A 12,369-nucleotide genomic window follows, 5' to 3' on the forward strand; every position below is an offset into this window, starting at 1 on the left:
CTGACCAATCTAAGTCTGAGACTAGATCTGACCAATCTAAATCTAAGACTAGATGTGACCAACCTAAGCCTAAGACTAGATATGACCAATCTAAGTCTAAGACTTGATCTGACCAATGTAAGTCTAAGACTAGAACTGACCAATCTAAGTCTAAGACTATGTCTGACCAATGTAAGTATAAGACTAGATCTGACCAATCTAAGTCTAAGAATAGATCTGACCAATCTAAGTCTAAGACTAGATTTGACCAATCTAAGTCTAAGACTAGGTTCGACCTATTTAAGTCTAAGACTAGATTTGACCAATCTAAGTCTAAGACTAGATTTGACCAATCTAAGTCTAAGACTAGATTTGACCAATCTAAATCTAAGACTCGATTTGACCAATCCAGTCTAAGACGAGGTCTGACCAATCAAAGTCTGAGACTAGATCTGACCAATCTAAATCTAAGACTAGATGTGACCAACCTAAGCCTAAGACTAGATATGACCAATCTAAGTGTAAGACTTGATCTGACCAACCAAAGTCTAAGACTAGGTCTGACCAATGTAAGTCTAAGACTACGTCTGACCAATGTAAGTCTAAGACTAGATCTGACCAATCTAAGTCTAAGACTACGTCTGACCAATGTAAGTCTAAGACTAGATCTGACCAATGTAAGTCTAAGACTAGATCTGACCAATCTAAGGCTAAGACTAGATCTGACCAATCTAAGTCTAAGACTACGTCTGACCAATGTAAGTCAAAGACTAGATCTGACCAATGTAAGTCTAAGACTAGATCTGACCAATCTAAGGCTAAGACTAGATCTGACCAATCTAAGTCTAAGACTACGTCTGACCAATGTAAGTCAAAGACTAGATCTGACCAATGTAAGTCTAAGACTAGATCTGACCAATCTAAGTCTAAGACTACGTCTGACCAATGTAAGTCTAAGACTAGATCTGACCAATCTAAGTCTAAGACTAGATCTGACCAATCTAAGTCTAAGACTAGATCTGACCAATCTAAGTCTAAGACTACGTCTGACCAATGTAAGTCAAAGACTAGATCTGACCAATGTAAGTCTAAGACTAGATCTGACCAATCTAAGGCTAAGACTAGATCTGACCAATCTAAGTCTAAGACTACGTCTGACCAATGTAAGTCAAAGACTAGATCTGACCAATGTAAGTCTAAGACTAGATCTGACCAATCTAAGACTAAGACTAGATCTGACCAATCTAAGTCTAAGACTAGATCTGACCAATCTAAATCTAAGACTCGATTTGACCAATCCAGTGTAAGACTAGGTCTGACCAATCTAAGTCTGAGACTAGATCTGACCAATCTAAATCTAAGACTAGATGTGACCAACCTAAGCCTAAGACTAGATATGACCAATCTAAGGCTAAGACTTGATTTGACCAACCAAAGTCTAAGACTAGGTCTGACCAATGTAAGTCTAAGACTAGATGTGACCAATCTAAGTCTAAGACTAGATCTGACCAATCTAAGTCTATGAACATGAACTGACTGAGCCCACTGGGCTGAGAGGGTAAACGTCTTCTAAGACCAACCAAACAGTCCAGTCCTGAGACTACAATAGCATGCCTAGCATGAATGTGGACCTTCTGGACTTGGACCTTCACTCAGACAGATGCTGACCATGTTTAAGAAGTGCAGAAGAGAGACTCGGTCCCGACTTGTATCAACCAGGAAGGAGCTGCCACACCTTTCTGGCTCCACATTGTTTGCAGAAACTACCCACATAAATACGATACAAACATGTCAGTCCTGATCCCATCAGCGTTGTACCTGGAAACTTTAGTCCCATCAGCGTTGTACCTGGAAACTTTAGTCCCATCAGCGTTGTACCTGGAAACTTTAGTCCCAGCTTGTAAACGGAACACCAGACAATGTCGAGGAAGGCCGGTCTACTACGCTGTAATACGAGCTCGCTGCCCGTCTACTCCCCGATATGATGAATGATCTTTTTCCATTCAGGAAGCGTCCCAAGGTCCAGAGATGAACACCTGGGACATTTTTACAAGGCCGCGAAGAACCACGGAGGACAAAACTTAGAAAAACAGACGGTGCTGTAAAAAAAAATAGCTTTGACCATGTCGGTTCAGATCATGCAATATTTGTCTTGGTTCAGTATGAGGACACTTGCGCTTCAACACAAAAGAAGGGATCTAGCACCATCTAGTGGACGAGTCAGCAAGCACAAGTGTTGAAAGAGCCATATTGGATCAAAAATACAAAGAAAAATCTGTCTGGAGCCGCAAAAAATTAAAAGCCTTCTATAAATGATATAAGTAAGTCAACACATGATGGAAGTGTCTATATTAGCCTACAATCAAAATGACTTTAAAAGTCTTATATAAGTGTTATAATGAAGGAAACACATGATGTAAGTGTCTATATTAGCCGACTATCAAAATGACTTTAAAAGTCTTATATAAGTGTTATAATGAAGACAACACATGATGTAAGTGTCTATATTAGCCTACAATCAAAATGACTTTAAAAGTCTTATATAAGTGTTATAATGAAGGCAACACATGATGTAAGTGTCTATATTAGCCCACAATCAAAATGACTTTAAAAGTCTTATATAAGTGTTATGATGAAGGCAACACATGATGTAAGTGTCTATATTAGCCTACTATCAAAATTACTTTAAAAGTCTTATATAAGTGTTCTAATGAAGACAACACATGATGTAAGTGTCTATATTAGCCTACTATCCAAATGACTTTAAAAGTCTGATATAAGTGTTATAATGAAGGCAACACACGATGTAAGTGTCTATATTAGCCTACTATCAAAATGACTTTAAAAGTCTTATATAAGTGTTATAATGAAGGCAACACATGATGTAAGTGTCTATATTAGCCTACTATCCAAATGACTTTAAAAGTCTTATATAGGTGTTATAATGAAGGCAACACATGATGTAAGTGTCTATATTAGCCTACTATCAAAATGACTTTAAAAGTCTTATATAAGTGTTATAATGAAGACAACACATGATGTAAGTGTCTATATTAGCTATATTAGCCTACTATCAAAATAACTTTAAAAGTCTTATATAGGTGTTATAATGAAGGCAACACATGATGTAAGTGTCTATATTAGCTATATTGGCCTACTATCAAAATGACTTTAAAAGTCTTATATGAGTGTTATAATGAAGACAACACATGATGTGTCTATATTAGCTATATTAGCCTACTATCAAAATGACTTCAAAAGTCTTATGTAAGTGTTATAATGAAGGCAACACATGATGTAAGTGTCTATATTAGCCTACTATCAAAATGACTTGAAAAGTCTTATATAAGTGTTATAATGAAGACAACACATGATGTGTCTATATTAGCTATATTAGCCTACTATCAAAATGACTTTAAAAGTCTTATATAAGTGTTATAATGAAGGCAACACATGATGTAAGTGTCTATATTAGCCTACTAACAAAATGACTTTAAAAGTCTTATATAAGTGTTATAATGAAGGCAACACATGATGTAAGTGTCTATATTAACTATATTAGCCTACTATCAAAATGACTTCAAAAGTCTTATATAAGTGTTATAATGAAGACAACACATGATGTAAGTGTCTATATTAGCCTACTATCAAAATGACTTCAAAAGTCTTATATAAGTGTTATAATGAAGGCAACACATGATGTAAGTGTCTATATTAGCCGACTATCAAAATGACTTTAAAAGTCTTATATAAGTGTTATAATGAAGACAACACATGATGTAAGTGTCTATATTAGCTATATTAGCCTACAATCAAAATGACTTGAAAAGTCTTATATAAGTGTTATAATGAAGGCAACACATGATGTAAGTGTCTATATTAGCCTACTATCAAAATGACTTTAAAAGTCTTATATAAGTGTTATAATGAAGGCAACACATGATGTAAGTGTCTATATTAGCCTACAATCAAAATGACTTTAAAAGTCTTATATAAGTGTTATAATGAAGACAACACATGATGTAAGTGTCTATATTAGCCTACTATCAAAAGGACTTTAAAAGTCTTATAAAAGTGTTATAATGAAGACAACACATGATGTAAATGTCTATATTAGCCTACTATCAAAATGACTTTAAAAGTCTTATATAAGTGTTATAATGAAGACAACACATGATGTAAGTGTCTATATTAGTTATATTAGCCTACTATCAAAATGACTTTAAAAGTCTTATATAAGTGTTATAATGAAGGCAACACATGATGTAAGTGTCCATATTAGCCTACTATCAAAATGACTTTAAAAGTCTTATATAAGTGTTATAATGAAGGCAACACATGATGTAAGTGTCTATATTAGCCTACTATCAAAATGACTTTAAAAGTCTTATGTAAGTGTTATAATGAAGGCAACACATGATGTCAGTGTCTATATTAGCCTACTATCAAAATGACTTTAAAAGTCTTATATAAGTGTTATAATGAAGACAACACATGATGTAAGTGTCTATATTAGCCTACTATCAAAATGACTTTAAAAGTCTTATATAAGTGTTATAATGAAGGCAACACATGATGTAAGTGTCTATATTAGCCTACTATCAAAATGACTTTAAAAGTCTTATGTAAGTGTTATAATGAAGGCAACACATGATGTCAGTGTCTATATTAGCCTACTATCAAAATGACTTTAAAAGTCTTATATAAGTGTTATAATGAAGGCAACACATGATGTAAGTGTCTATATTAGCCTACTATCAAAATGACTTTAAAAGTCTTATATACGTGTTATAATGAAGGCAACACATGATGTAAGTGTCCATATTAGCCTACTATCAAAATGACTTTAAAAGTCTTATATAGGTGTTAGAATGAAGACAACACATGATGTAAGTGTCTATATTCGCTATAATAGCCTACTATCAAAATGTCAAAGTAAGTGCAAGTTACAACTCTACTATGCAAAGCGGAAAAGACATTTATCAACAACACCCAGAAACGCCGCCGGCTTCGCTGGGGCTCCCGAGCTCATCTAAGATGGACTGATACAAAGTGGAAAAGTGTTCTGTGGTCTGACGAGTCCACATTTCAAATAGTTTTTGGAAACTGTGGACGTGGTGTCCTCCGGACCAAAGTGGAAAAGGAACCATCCGGATTGTTCTAGGCGCAAAGTGTAAAAGGCAGCATGTGTGATGGTATGGGGGTGTATCAGTGCTCAAAACATGGGTAACTTACACATCTGTGAAGGCACCATTAATGCTGAAAGGTACATACAGGTTTTGGAGCATCCAAGCAACGTTACCATGGACGCCCCTGCTTATTTCAGCAAGACAAAAATGTGTGATGCATTATATATATATACATGCATTATATATATATATATATATATATATACATGATTTATGTTTAGCATTACAACAATACAAATACAACACACCCCTCTGGTAGTGCCTTCAATGTGTTGGTTTGAACTTGTTTTGAATGGATTTGAATGACGTGTAATAAAAGCGGTTGAAACTGACACCTTCATCACATGACACTGCGGCCTCCAAACCACAACCACACCCGCTCTGGTTACATCTCTAAGGAGCAGTTTGTTTCAACTAATCCACCAGCGCTCTCCACTCTGATTGGCCCATCCGCTCGTCCGATACCTTTATTCGATGACCTGGATGGATAACACCTGCTCACATCCCACGCACGCTATTTCTATTTATGTCCACTATGGGATGCAATTATTATACACCTTGTCTGTAGGATTGTAGTCTGAGTCACAGCCTGCAGTGTTTTAGCCACTTCGAAATCACTAATCCTGGTCTCCATGGCAACAAATAAAGTACGTTTCAAGTACTATTATCACTGGAGGACGAGGAATAGCTAAACATGCTTCACTACACACCGTAGGCGGATTCAATAGCTCACCGGCGTCACAATGTAAACAAATGGGTGGATCTACACCTGACATCCACTGTAATGATACCAAAAACAATAGCGAATCTAGTCGATACTACTATGATTACATCGATATTGTTTATAGTCACAAAATCGTTTTTCCTTTTTTTTTAACATTCATATTATGTTTATAAAGTCAGTAAATATGAGCAATGTATGATCCTGTAACTACTTGGTATCAGATCGATACCTAAATGTGTGGTATCATCCAAAACTAATGTAAAGTATTAAAAGAAGAGAAGAATAAGTGATTGTTACATTTGAACAGAAGTGTAGATAGAACATGTTAAAACAGAAAATAAGCAGATATTAACAGTAAATGAACAAGTAGATTAATAATTTTTTTTTACAGTTTGTCCCTCATAAAGTGTACAAAATAATAGGTGTATAAATGACACAATATGTTACTGCATAGACTAATTAGGAGTCTTTGTTTGTTTACTTACTACTAAAAGACAAGTTGTCTAGTATGTTCACTATTTTATTTAAGGACTAAATTACAATAATAAACATATGTTTCATGTACACTAACATTTTTTGTTCAAATAAAGAAAATAATGAATTTTTTTGTGGTCCCCTTTATTTAGAAAAGTATCTAAATGCATTTTGGTAACGGAACCTAAATATTGGTATGGGGACAACCTTAACAGCGAGTGAGGAGGACTGAAGCATTAAATGATTAAATAACCGTGACAAGATTTCCTGGGAATTGTGGAATTCCTGGAAACTTAGACTTGGACTTAGACAAACTTTATTGATCTACAAGGGAAATTGTTCCAAAAAAACGTGAGAATTTTTAATGTTAACGGTTAAAATCGGACCAAAAATATGTGAGAAGAAGGCGGGAATTTCTTCCTATTGCGTGAATGCTGGAAACCATAAGAGTAAATAAGGAATATCAATGAATTGTGCATTTTTACAGTTTGTCCCTCATAAAGTGTACAAAATAATAGGTGTATAAATGACACAATATGTTACTGCATAGACTAATTAGGAGTCTTTGTTTGTTTACTTACTACTAAAAGACAAGTTGTCTAGTATGTTCAACATTTTATTTAAGGACTAAATTACAATAATAAACATATGTTTCATGTACACTAACATTTTTTGCTAAAATAGAGCCTATAATGACTTTATTTAAAAAGGTATCGAAATACATTTTGGTAACGGAACCTAAATATTGGTATGGGGACAACCCTAACAGTGAGTGAAGAGGACTGAAGCATTAAATGATTAAATAACCCTGACAAGATTTCCTGGGAATTGTGGAATTCCTGGAAACTTAGACTTAGACAAACTTTATTGATCTACAAGGGAAATTGTTCCAAAAACGTGGGAATTTTTACTGTAGAACGGTTCAAATAAAGTCAAAGAAGGCGGGAATTTCTTCCTATTGCGTGAATTCTAGAAACCATAAGAGTAAATAAGGAATATCAATGCATTGTGCATTTTTACAGTTTGTCCCTCATAATGTGTACAAAATAATAGGTGTATAAATGACACAATATGTTACTGCATAGACTAATTAGGAGTCTTTGTTTGTTTACTTACTACTAAAAGACAAGTTGTCTAGTATGTTCACTATTTTATTTAAGGACTAAATTACAATAATAAACATATGTTTCATGTACACTAACATTTTTTGTTCAAATAAAGAAAATAATGAAATTTTATGTGGTCCCCTTTATTTAGAAAAGTATCTAAATACATTTTGGTAACGGAACCTAAATATTGGTATGGGGACAACCCTAACAGTGAGTGAGGAGGACTGAAGCATTACATGATTAAATAACCGTGACAAGATTTCCTGGGAATTCCTGGAAACTTAGACTTAGGCAAACTGTATTGATCCACAAGGGAAATTGTTCCAAAAACGTGGGAATCTTTACTGTAGAACGGCTCAAATAAAGTCAAAGAAGGCGGGAATTTCTTCCTATTGCGTGAATTTTAGAAACCATAAGAGTAAATAAAGAATATCAATGCATTGTGCATTTTTACAGTTTGTCCCTCATAATGTGTACAAAATAATAGGTGTATAAATGACACAATATGTTACTGCATAGACTAATTAGGAGTCTTTGTTTGTTTACTTACTACTAAAAGACAAGTTGTCTACTATGTTCACTATTTTATTTAAGGACTAAATTACAATAATAAACATATGTTTCATCTACACTAAGATTTTTGGTTCAAATAAAGAAAATAATGAATTTTTTTGTGGTCCCCTTTATTTAGAAAAGTATCTAAATACATTTTGGTAACGGAACCTAAATATTGGTATGGGGACAACCCTAACAGCGAGTGAGGAGGACTGAAGCATTAAATGATTAAATAACCGTGACAAGATTTCCTGGGAATTCCTGGAAACTTGGACTTAGACAAACTGTATTGATCCACAAGGGAAATTGTTCCAAAAACATGGGAATCTTTACTGTAGAACGGTTCAAATAAAGTCGAAGAAGGCGGGAATTTCTTCCCATTGCGTGAATTCTAGAAACCATAAGAGTAAATAAGGAATAGCAATGCATTGTGCATTTTTACAGTTTGTCCCTCATAATGTGTACAAAATAATAGGTGTATAAATGACACAATATGTTACTGCATAGACTAATTAGGAGTCTTTGTTTGTTTACTTACTACTAAAAGACAAGTTGTCTAGTATGTTCACTATTTTATTTAAGTACTAAATTACAATAATAAACATATGTTTCATGTACACTAACATTTTTTGTTCAAATAAGGAAAATAATGACATTTTTTGTGGTCCCCTTTATTTAGAAAAGTATCTAAATACATTTTGGTAACGGAACCTAAATATTGGTATGGGGACAACCCTAACAGTGAGTGAGGAGGACTGAAGCATTAAATGATTAAATAACCGTGACAAGATTTCTTGGGAATTGTGGAATTCCTGGAAACTTAGACAATCTTTATTGATCCACAAGGGAAATTGTTCCAAAAAACGTGAGAATTTTTAATGTTAACGGTTAAAATCGGACCAAAAATATGTGAGAAGAAGGCGGGAATTTCTTCCTATTGCGTGAATTCGAGAAACCATAAGAGTAAATAAGGAATATCAATGCATTGTGCATTTTTACAGTTTGTCCCTCATAATGTGTACAAAATAATAGGTGTATAAATGACACAATATGTTACTGCATAGACTAATTAGGAGTCTTTGTTTGTTTACATACTACTAAAAGACAAGTTGTCTAGTATGTTCACTATTTTATTTAAGGACTAAATTACAATAATAAACATATGTTTCATGTACACTAAGATTTTTTGCTAAAATAGAGCCTATAATGACTTTATTTAGAAAAGTATCGAAATACATTTTGGTAACGGAACCTAAATATTGGTATGGGGCCAACCCTAACAGCGAGTGAGGAGGACTGAAGCATTAAATGATTAAATAACCCTGACAAGATTTCCTGGGAATTGTGGAATTCCTGGAAACTTAGACTTAGACAAACTGTATTGATCCACAAGGGAAATTGTTCCAAAAACATGGGAATTTTTACTGTAGAACGGTTCAAATAAAGTCAAAGAAGGCGGGAATTTCTTCCTATTGCGTGAATTCTAGAAACCATAAGAGTAAATAAGGAATATCAATGAATTGTACATTTTTACAGTTTGTCCTTCATAATGTGTACAAAATAATAGGTGTATAAATGACACAATATGTTACTGCATAGACTAATTAGGAGTCTTTGTTTGTTTACTTACTACTAAAAGACAAGTTGTCTAGTATGTTCACTATTTTATTTAAGGACTAAATTACAATAATAAACATAAGTTTCATGTACACTTAAGATTTTTTGCTAAAATAAAGCCAATATTGACATTTTTTGTGGTCCCCTTTATTTAGAAAAGTATCGAAATACATTTTGGTAACGGAACCTAAATATTGGTATGGGGACAACCCTAACAGTGAGTGAGGAGGACTGAAGCATTAAATGATTAAATAACCGTGACAAGATTTCCTGGGAATTCCTGGAAACTTAAGACTCAGACTTGGACTTAGACAAACTGTATTGATCCACAAGGGAAATTGTTCCAAAAACGTGGGAATTTTTACTGTAGAACGGCTCAAATAAAGTCAAAGAAGGCGGGAATTTCTTCCTATTGCGTGAATTCTAGAAATCATAAGAGTAAATAAGGAATATCAATGCATTGTGCATTTTTACAGTTTGTCCCTCATAATGTGTACAAAATAATAGGTGTATAAATGACACAATATGTTACTGACTAATTAGGAGTCTTTGTTTGTTTACTTACTACTAAAAGACAAGTTGTCTACTATGTTCACTATTTTATTTAAGGACTAAATTACAATAATAAAGATAAGTTTCATGTACCGTACACTAAGATTTTTTGCTAAAATAAAGCCAATATTGACATTTTTTTGTGGTCCCCTTTATTTAGAAAAGTATCTAAATACATTTTGGTAACGGAACCTAAATATTGGTATCGGGACAATCCTAACAGTGAGTGAGGAGGACTGAAGCATTAAATGATTAAATAACCGTGACAAGAATTCCTGGGAATTCCTGGAAACTTAAGACTTAGACTTGGACTTAGACAAACTGTATTGATCCACAAGGGAAATTGTTCCAAAAACGTGGGAATTTTTACTGTAGAACGGTTCAAATAAAGGCAAAGAAGGCGTGAATTATATAAACCATAAGAGTAAATAAGGAATATCAATGAATTGTGCATGAGTGACCCATTGACATACCAGATTATTGGTTCATTTTTTACACCCCTAACCCTTACCCTAACCGTAACCCTAAGAAGTACAACTTTTTACCGTTGAGTGATGCAGTAAACAAACCGAAATATGGTATCAATGACATGCTGGCATAGCAAGATTCCTGTGGTCACACAAGGAGACTGGATAATGCAACACTGCAGCCAGTGAGTCGTGACCACACCACAGAGCGTGTAGAAGAATGGTAAACACATCTCTCAGATCCAGATACAAACACTGATGTGATAGCGATCAGGCAAACAATATCGGAAAGAACAAAAATAAGACCTACCAGATCCGGATCTTCCTGCAAGTGGTAAGGCAGTGAGCGTGACACGCATGTGCAGGCGCGCCCACCAAAACCCAACCCTCCCTTACAGGAAGTGGCCTGCCCTACCAGGTGGATCCGCTCACCTGAACGGACCTGAAACTCCCGTTCCCTTACCAAAGCCTGGGGGCCTACTCCTTTCTGTTTGGCTTCTTACCTCAATGATGACCACAGATACAGAACTTTGACACCTCCTGAACTCTTGAGTTAGCCGTGGTGACCGGTAATACGTCACAAGCGCTTTATTGGGGGATAAAATCATCTGAAGACAATTTCCTTAGGAAATGAAAAAGACTGAAGAGTCCAAATCGAAACAATGATTAGTTTTCGTATGTTAAATGTTGGGGGAAAAGCTGTGTACTGTACAGTACTTTCAAAAGAGAAAGGACCTGTTCAGGGTGTAGTTACAACATGTGACCACTGAGTGGTGCTGTTGGAACAAGAACCAAACATTAGAGCTATTGTGTACAGGAAAGTAAACACTGCATTATTATAATTATATGATGATATTAACATGAACCTTTAACCACTAACTAACCCAACATATTAACCTCTGTCACCCATTCTGTTCAGAACTTTTATGGACAGAATTTCTAGGCGCAGTCAAGGCGTTGAGGGGATCCGGTTTGGTGGCTGCAGGATTAGGTCTCTGCTTGTTGCAGATGATGTGGTCCTGATGGCTTCATCTGGCCAGGATCTTCAGCTCTCACTGGACCGAGTGTGAAGCGACCGGGATGGGAATCAGCGCCTCCAAGTCCGAGTCCATGGTTCAACGCCCGGAAAAAGGGTGGAGTGCCATCTCCAAGTTGGGGAGGAGATCTTGCCCCAAGTGGAGGAGTTCAAGTACCTGGGAGTCTTGTTCACGAGTGAGGGAAGAGTGGATGGTGAGATCGGCGCGGCGTCTTTAGTAATGCGGACGCTGTATCGATCCGTTGTGGTGAAGAAGGAGCTGAGCCGGAAGGCAAAGCTCTCAATTTATCGGTCCATCTACGTTCCCATCCTCACCTATGGTCATGAGCTTTGGGTTATGACCGAAAGGACAAGATCACGGGTACAAGCGGCCCAAATGAGTTTCCTCCGCCGGGTGGCGGGGCTCTCCTTTAGAAATAGGGTGATGGACAGGAGCCAGTTGAGATGGTTCGAGCATCTGGTCAGGATGCCACCCGAACGCCTCCCGAGGGAGGTGTTTAGGGCACGTTTGAACGGTAGGGGGCCACGGGGAAGACCCAGGACACGTTGGGAAGACTATGTCTCCCGGCTGGCCTGGGAACGCCTCGGGACCCCCCGGGAGGAGCTGGACCAAGTGGCTGGGGAGAGGGAAGTCTGGGCTTCCCTGCTTAGGCTGCTGCCCCCGCGA

At 36.1% G+C, this 12,369-nt stretch overlaps 1 protein-coding gene across 4 annotated transcripts in view; it reads right to left on the reverse strand.

The window, feature by feature from the left end:
- The window catches only part of mpp7a (MAGUK p55 scaffold protein 7a), a 162,009-nt gene that overhangs the window by 94,623 nt on the left and 55,017 nt on the right, over window positions 1–12,369 (reverse strand). Inside the window, exon 1 of one of the 4 annotated variants that reach the window (XM_072913446.1) lies at window positions 10,977–10,992. The exons of 2 other annotated variants lie outside the window; for them this stretch is intronic. The gene's annotated coding sequence lies outside the window, so the exon portion shown is untranslated. Of the gene's footprint in view, window positions 1–1,797; window positions 2,077–10,976; window positions 10,993–12,369 lie in introns of those variants that run through there. One more of the 4 variants, XM_072913445.1, reaches the window with a different exon arrangement.

Source organism: Nerophis lumbriciformis, linkage group LG07 (assembly GCF_033978685.3).
Source record: "Nerophis lumbriciformis linkage group LG07, RoL_Nlum_v2.1, whole genome shotgun sequence".
NCBI classification, from domain to species: domain Eukaryota; kingdom Metazoa; phylum Chordata; class Actinopteri; order Syngnathiformes; family Syngnathidae; genus Nerophis; species Nerophis lumbriciformis.